The 7658-nt window shown below is 39.2% G+C and overlaps 1 protein-coding gene across 3 annotated transcripts in view; it reads left to right on the plus strand.

The window, feature by feature from the left end:
- Nucleotides 1–7658, plus strand: part of Pde3a (phosphodiesterase 3A) — a 332456-nt gene that overhangs the window by 131776 nt on the left and 193022 nt on the right. The window lies entirely within an intron of this gene.

The raw sequence follows: 7658 nt of genomic DNA on the forward strand, positions 1-7658 counted from the left end.
ATTTCTCTCCCTACAGACTTTGAGTTTTCAATTTTAATCATTTGTTTTGTAAAACATGATCTTGCTGTTTAGTCAACATTGGCCTTGAGCTCATGATCCTCCTGCCTCAGGCTTTCTAAGTGAGGAAGTATTTTATCTTAAATAGACTTTGGTTAAAAGCCTTAGGAGCCAATGGGATAGATAAGTAGTCACATTCAAGGTTCTCTAAAACTGAGTCTGCAACAAACAGATTCTGGGACCCATAGCTGAAAATATGCAGAGTGAAAGCCCAGTTACACACCAAGCAGCTGCCACACACGTTTTAAACAAAAATTGTGACTCAGAAGATGAGACTGGAGCTCAGCTTGTCTTTGGTGTTTCAGAGATGAGCCCTTCTCCACTCCCAGGGTAGAAAGAGAAGCCAGAGTTTAGGGCAAAGAATCTGCCTTAAAGCTATGGAACATGTCTGATAGAGAGCCACTTGATCGGATGTCACGTTTCTACCGCGTGGTGTTGCATGGAGCGCGCTTTCCCTTCTCAGCTGCTCCATTTACACCGCGCAGCTGGACTGTGGCTGGATTGACACCCACTGCTTCATTTTCAGCCATTGACTCCCAGACTTTCAAAAGCCATGCTTCACGTTTCTCTGGAAGAGAAAGCCGTGACTGCTTTTTTCCTAGAAAGTACAAAGTATGAACTAAAGTAGGAATCAGGCAAATGAAAGTCCCTGATTGATTTTTTTTTCAGACACAAAGCCGTATTTCCTCTCTTTGTGGACCTGGTTTTCCTGCATACCTTTTTCCAAACCACAGTCACGAAGAGATATGATGCCCACACATCTGTCTTCCTCTCCAAATATAAAAAACATTGTAAACTACAACAAATTCTGGCAAAGTTACTTGGATGTGAGGGGGAAAAAAATCATGGCCAATTCTTTTCCTTTTTTAAATTTAATTTTTCAAGTATCATACAATATATTTTGATAATATTTAGATGCCTTCCCCATCTGCACCCTATTACTAACCCCTCCCAAACTTCATATATATAATTTGTGTCCTCAGATACCCTTCAGTGTGAGTTTCTCACTGGAACCCTTAAGTGAGAATGCCTCTCTCCTTAGGAGCCATCAGTTGCCAGTAGCCCCTCAGGTAGGGTTGGGATTTCTTTTCTACCTCCCCATGTCTATGCTGGGATTTTTGTCTCATAGCCAATATTTTAAATGGTATCTCTTATGAGAATTACCCAATGGCACCTCTTCATTACTGTAGTTAGAACATTTACTTTATGAAATACATACAGATACCTTCCCCCTGATTTTTTTAAGTTAAAAATTAATAGCACGTGATTTCCCTTCCCTGTGACCATTTGTTACTCTGTTATGGCAGTTAAGAATCTACCTTCCGGGTTGGAGAGATGGCTCAGTGGTCAAGAGCACTGGGTGCTCTTGCAGAGGGACCCATGTTCAATTCCCAGCACCCACTTGGTGGCTAACAGCCATCCCTAACTCCATTTCCAAGGGATTTGATGCCCTTTTCTGACCTCTGCAGGCACTGCATGACATAGTGTACTTACATGCCTGCGGGCAGTACACTCAGACACATAAAAAATAAAATTAAAATAACAAAATATATTTTTCAAATCTACCTTCCTATTTGGTTTCTGTGACTTCATCCTTCCCCATATCAGAAAATCCAATCCTGCTGTTTTGTTGATATGTGTATGTGTGTTCGTGTGTGTGTGTGTGTGTGTGTGTGTGTGTGCGCGCGTGTGTGTGCGTGTGTGCGTGTGTATGGATATGGCTGAAGAGGTTAATGTTAAGAGTCTCCCCTTATATGTTGAGCAGGGCATCTCACCTGAACCCAGAACTTGCTAATTAATCTAGTGGAGCTTTCCATCTTGCTCCAGATATCCCACCTCTGTGAGTGCTGGGTTTGTAAGTGGCCACCATCTCCACTTGGCATTTCCATACATGCTGGGCATCTGAATTTCAGTTCTCATGCTCACACAGCAAATACTTTTCATGCTGGGCCATATCCCCAGCCCTCAACCATTTTTGAACATGGAAAAACATAAAGAAAAAAAGATAAAACATTTCAGGGCAAGGTGTATATTAATGCTCTGGCAATAGAATATTCCAGTTTCTACATCTTTCACTTTTCATAGCTTCTGTTCCTCCAAGGCTCTACGTGTAGACGGATCAAAACAAAAGACACGTGTAAAGTTATGCCCTTTCAACATTTTCCTTACTGCTCATTAAATAATAACTCACTTTTTATAGACTGTGATATTGTCAATATCTTCCCCCTAAAATCAGTTGTTGGTTTTTGTTTTGTTATTGTTGATAGTGTTTCAAATTATTTGGAGTGAGGGGCAGTATGATTTTTGAGTTACCTCTGGTCTCTGAAGAGAAAAGATGTCCTTGTATAATACAGTGGATTTGTTCTAACTTTAACATTGGTATCTATTAATCAGTACCATTAAAAGTCTGATACTTTTGACAAGTAAGTCAGAAAGCTTGTGACTTAAATTTTGTTTCAATTTTTGTTTTTTCTTCAATCTTTTGCTGCATAGTCTGTCATCCTGTTTTATTTCTAAATATCCAAGATAACATAGGAGCTTTGTTTTCTTTTTGAAATATAAAAATAAAGTAAGGAAATATGAAATTGGTGTTAGTGGACCATCTTTAATAATAATGAATATGTGTTTGACCATAATTTATGTTTAAAAATATCACTGTACCATCTTCAAAGATCCCTATCTTCCTTCCTTCTGTCCTTCCCTTCCTTTTCTCCAGTGTATGTGTGTGTGTGTGTGTTGATGGAGAGTAAGTTGAAAAGAAATAAATGAGTCTGGAGAGTTACCTTGGCCATTTATTAATAATGTGGCCATAGAAGAGTAAAGATTCAACGTGTCATGTGTCCGTCATAAGCTGCATGCAGAACTTGACAGTGAAATGTCAGTTCTTTTTAGAAAAGATTTCATTTATCGTTTTAGAAATTATTTTATGTGTATAAGCATATTACCTGCATGTATGTATGTAAGTGCATGTCATGCCATGTTCACAGAGGTCAGAAGAGGGTATTGGATCCCTTGGACTAGAGTTATGGTTGGTTGTTAATGGCCATGTGGGTGCTGGGAACCAAATCTGGATCTTCTGCAAGAGCAGCCGGTGCTCTTAACTGCTGAGTCATCCCTCTGTCCCCAGAATGTCAGTTTTTAGTGCTGCTTTACTGGAGCTTCTGAGACAGAGAGAGACCCCTTATCAGTAGAAATGTGCTGTGTCATGCTCCTGGAGAGCAAGTTCAGCAGAGCTGGTTCTTTGATGTATGTGAGGGAAGGTTCTAGACCTGTCCCTGCTCCTGTGGGACTCGGGCATCATGCTGTGGATGACATTCCCATGCCTCCTCTCTGGCTGGTCATGTCTTCCTCAAATCTACCCTCATCGATTTAGAAGACAGCCATGTTGGCACACCCCAATGATCTCCAGTTTGTCATCCAAACTCCATATTCAAATGACTTCACATTCACAGGCACCAAGATTAGGACCTTGCCATCTTCTGACTGCAGTTCAATCCATAGCAGTTCTGGCTGTTCAAGGAGCCTTTTGTTTTGTTTTGTTTTGTTTTGTTTTGTTTTCAGTTGTCAGAATATCTAACATCATAAGTCAAAAGTCAGTCTGTTCAGGTACATTGATTTACATAGAGGGTAGTGGGCTGGGACCTCATAATGATGCATAATTTATCTACTTTCTGCTGTCTTTGTGCTTGAGTCAGTTGCTTCTTTGGCTGCTGTGGCTAAGTACCTGACAGAAGCAATATAAGGAAGGCAGGGTTTATTTTGTTCCAGACTTAATCATGCCAGGCTGGAGAGCATCTACCCCGACAGCAGGAGCCTGAGGCTGCGGGTCACAGCTACCGCCACACTCAGGAAGCAGAGAGAGATGAATGCTGTGTTCAGCCTGATTTCTCCTCTTTATTTGGTGCCTGATTTCTCCTCTTTATTTGGTGCCTGATTTCTCCTCTTTATTTGGTCAGTTCATGGAATGATGCCACCCACGTTCAGGTGAGTCATCCTACTTCCGTTAAACCCCTCTGGAAGCACCCTCGAGGATGTCTCTTCCAGGTGACTAAATCCAGTCATAGACTTCAAAGTCAAAGTGACAGAGCTCATAGTGACAATTTATAGAAACTAGTAAATTAGAAAGATACACATACCCCCATTTACTTGGAATCAGTGTCTTTTTAATCTGTGATATTTATATTCTTTTATGGTCTTTTAAATTTCACTTTTAAATGATATTAAACTAGTTTCAATGCATTTGTGTTGTTTTTCTGTGTAGCAGGCTGTAGAGTGCATAGATTTTGTTTTCTGAATCAAACACACAGCTGTAAGTTTAACAACTGAGAAGAGCTCTTTGGAACCCCCAGGGACAGGGTGGCTTGAGAAACCAAATTAAAGACTGGCCTCGCTTGAATCCTACTGTGAGGTTTTATTTATTTTCCCTTTTATAATATCTAAATTTAATTTTAGATTATTTATGGAAGGTCCTGAAGATATTGATATGTTGTTGGACGAATGATGCATTCTTAGAGATGAACAATTCTTACCGTGTAGTGGATATTTTTTCTCAGGTTTTTAAGAATGAAATTATGATGGATGTAATGACTGGGAAGTTGGCTCCTTTTGAACTGTTCAACTGAGTCCAGAAATGAAAATTTAATGTTCACTTGAGAGCTAGATATAAGTTTAGAGAGTCAAAAAATTACTTTGGATATTTTTTTTCCTTAACTCTTTCCAACTTCCCTTCCTCTATTTATTGAAGCAATCTGTGTGTTCTGAGTAAAATTTGGAAAATGCAAAATAATACACGGAAAGAGTTCTTGTAAGTACTCTTTCCCAAGTAAAATATAGTCTATTTTGATGTGTCTTTTAACATAGACCTAAGGGATAATTTTTAAAATTAAATCTTAACTCATACAAATATAAAATGAAGGTTAAAGATTTTATTTAACTAGTAGGAAGTTATGACTTATTCAAACAAGAAGGCGGAAGTATTAAACATACTGAAAGTCAGAAAAAGAACACAGTAATAAATTTGTAAAAATCTGCCTAAGTGGTCATTGAGCACAGGGCAGTAACCAGCTGCGTTCCAACACATATGACATCATTTCTGTGTGTATCCGATTTCTGATCATAAATTACATTGCATGTATTTTTCTGTTAGAGTTGTAAACTAGTTTGGAAGTGGTCAGGATACACTAATTTGTTTAGTCATTTTTGTTCGTATCAAAGTTTCACCTGAATTTCCATGGAACGTGCGTTGTTCTTTTTACCCACTGAAATTATATAGTAACTTTTTCTTTTCTATCTAAAATGAATGCGACAGTAAGTTAAACCGTGCTGTGGAGACACCACTGCTCACTGAGTTACAGAAACACTATGAAGTGCATGAGAAAGCACTTGAACACGAATAGAACAGAAACACTCCCTCCTTGTGCTTTTTACCTTGGAGGAGCAAAGTGTCGCCCCTTCCCTTCCTTTCTTGCAAACACACTTCCCTTCATGCTTTCTGACCCTGTCCACTTCTGGGAGTCTAGTCCTGAGCTCCAAGCAGGTGTTCCTGATGCAGACCATGCTGCTACTTAGACCTTTTGAGAAAGGCACTCTTGTTCAAAGTAGGTAAATAAATAATCTTAACCTTTACCTTGAGAGATTTATTTGCTGATTATAGAACTTTGTCAAATTAGTCTGGTATTCACTCACCTTTAAAAAACAGTCTTTGTGTTCATTCCCATATGACCAGTGTCTCTTTTGAGATGAGCAGGCTTTTAATAAAATTAGTTTTTATAGCCTTGAAGGCAAGATGTCATTTTAAATTGACTCACTTTATTTTGCCTGAAGTATCAACATTAAAAGTGAAATTTTATATTTTATCCAATATTTTAAGCTGGTAATTCTTCAGAAATAAACCAATAATTCTTGTGCAATCAATTAATTTCAAATCACTGACATTTCTTTTCAAAATGTAGTATTCTAAAATGTTATAGACTCTGAATTTAAGTATGACCCTTTTTTTTTCTGAGACGAGATCTCATGTACCCCTGGCTAACTTTCAACTCCATCTATAGCAGAGGATGACCTTGAGTTCCTGAGCCTCTTGTCTCCAAATTCCAAGTGCTAGAATTACAGAGATGTGCACCACACCAGCTTTATATGGTGCTGGGGGGGTAGTCAAACCCAGGGTGCATACATGTAAAGCAAGTCCTCTACCAAATAAACTACATTCCCAGCCTAAATATGACTATTTTTAATACCTTATTATTTTTTATGTTATGTATATGAGTGTTAAGCCTGCATGTATGTAAGTGCACCTATGTTGTGCAAGGACCACAGAGGTTAGAAGAGGGCGTTGGATCCCCTGGAACTGGATTTATGGATGGTTGTTAGCTGAGAACCGAACCTGGGTCCTCTGCAAGAGCAGCCAGTGCTTTTAACTGCTGAAATCATCTCTCCAGTTCCTCAAAGAGTCATACTGGGGCTGGAGATACTGCTCACAGGTTAAAGTGTTCTTTCTGTTTACTGTTGAGTCATTTATCTCTTTCCTGAGGATTTTTGTATTTTATTTTCATGTGAGAGCATAAGTATGAAAAGGAATACATTCTTCTCTAGAGACTGGGCCTGGCTGTAACCTCCAAAGTCAAAGTGACATAGCCAGCATGCTTGGCTACCATTCCTGACAGAATGAGCAAGCTTTGAGGCGGGCATGAGAGATGGTGGCCTTCATGTGCCTGCTGCCTTATTACTGTGCTGATTTACAACATGTGTCTTTGGGTCTAAACTACTGTAGCCAAAAACATAAGACCAATAACTCTTTTGTGTCGCTACATTCCAGAAATTCATTTGAAAGGTTGAAAAGTCATTCCCTAGCCAGGAGAATAAACAGATGAGTGGCCCATCGAACTCTTCCAAATGTAGTCATAAGTGATCATAAGAGACAGCATTTTCTAAAAATTTATAGTTAATTCTGATTTCTGCCTCATGCACAGACTAAATAGTTCTGTTCCAATAATATCAAGTCAAAACTAATGCTCACAGATTTAGATGTTGATGGCAGATGGGTTTCAGGCCAGATAACAGTGATGACTAGGAGACATTGTTTGCTAACATTTATGCTCCAGTAATGAATGACCTGAATTTTCTCTACATTTGCCCAGGAAATGTGGAGGGCTTGACGTCATGGAGGCAGAAGGATTGGGGCCACTGCTCACTCTGGGCAGTCGTTCATTCATAAATCCTCAGGGAGGGAGTTGGATTCAAGTGACATCTGGAGGTTTTCTATGCCAAGAAATGGGGATCCTGGGTTTGATTTATTTTTTCCTGATAAACTAAATTTGGCTTTTAGGAAATACACGTGCACAATTAATGCATTTAACATTTCACAGTGGGGGAAAGTGAAAGATTGAAATGGCTTACAAAAAGATTGATCTTTTGTGATTCTTCTCTTTGAGCTCAAATTCACCTGACTACATGACCTGAAGTTCTCTGCGTTACCATGATGGCATAGTGAGTAGCGTGTTGAAAGGTCATAGTGGACATGATATTGTGAGATCCTTCCTCCCAAAAGGCCTGTCAGGTTGCTATAATGGGAGTTCCAAGCAGGAGGGCTCTAAGGAGGGTAT

The sequence above is a fragment of the Nannospalax galili genome, unplaced genomic scaffold (assembly GCF_000622305.1).
Source record: "Nannospalax galili isolate Female #2095 unplaced genomic scaffold, S.galili_v1.0 scaffold1086, whole genome shotgun sequence".
In the NCBI taxonomy this organism is placed as follows: Eukaryota; Metazoa; Chordata; class Mammalia; order Rodentia; family Spalacidae; genus Nannospalax; species Nannospalax galili.